This window comes from Mandrillus leucophaeus, unplaced genomic scaffold, assembly GCF_000951045.1.
Source record: "Mandrillus leucophaeus isolate KB7577 unplaced genomic scaffold, Mleu.le_1.0 Scaffold350, whole genome shotgun sequence".
NCBI lineage: Eukaryota > Metazoa > Chordata > Mammalia > Primates > Cercopithecidae > Mandrillus > Mandrillus leucophaeus.
In genome coordinates, this window is record NW_012103699.1 from 1,714,096 (window position 1) to 1,714,724 (window position 629).

General features: G+C 49.1%; 1 protein-coding gene across 1 annotated transcript in view; it reads right to left on the minus strand.

Moving 5' to 3' along the window:
- SLC35F3 (solute carrier family 35, member F3) overlaps window positions 1-629 on the minus strand; it is a 429,539-nt gene that overhangs the window by 239,297 nt on the left and 189,613 nt on the right. The window lies entirely within an intron of this gene.

Genomic DNA, 629 nt, shown 5'->3' on the forward strand with positions numbered 1-629 from the left:
ATCTGCACTGCTATCACCAACACAAACACAGTCACCACCTCCATCATCACCCTGTAACACCGTCACTACCACCACCATCTGCACTGCTATCACCACCACAAACACAGTCACCACCTCCATCATCACCCTATAACACCATCAGTACCACCACCGTCTGAACTGCCACCACCACCAACACAATCACCACCTCCATCATCACCCTATAAAACCATCACTACCACCACCATCTGCACTGCTATCACCATCACAAACACAGTCACCACCTCCATTATCACCCTATAACACCATCACTACCACTACCATCTGCACTGCTATCACCAACACAAACACAGTCACCACCTCCATCATCACCATATAACACCATCACTACCACCACCATCTGCACTGCTATCACCACCACAAACACAGTCATCACCTCCATCATCACCCTATAACACCATCACTACCACCACCATCTGAACTGCCACCACCACCACCAACACAATCACCACCTCCATCTTCACCCTATAACACCATCATTACCATCACCATCTGAACTGCCACCACCACCAACACAATCACCACCTCCATCATCACCCTATAACAGCGTCACTACCATTACCATCTGAACTGCCACCACCACCAACACA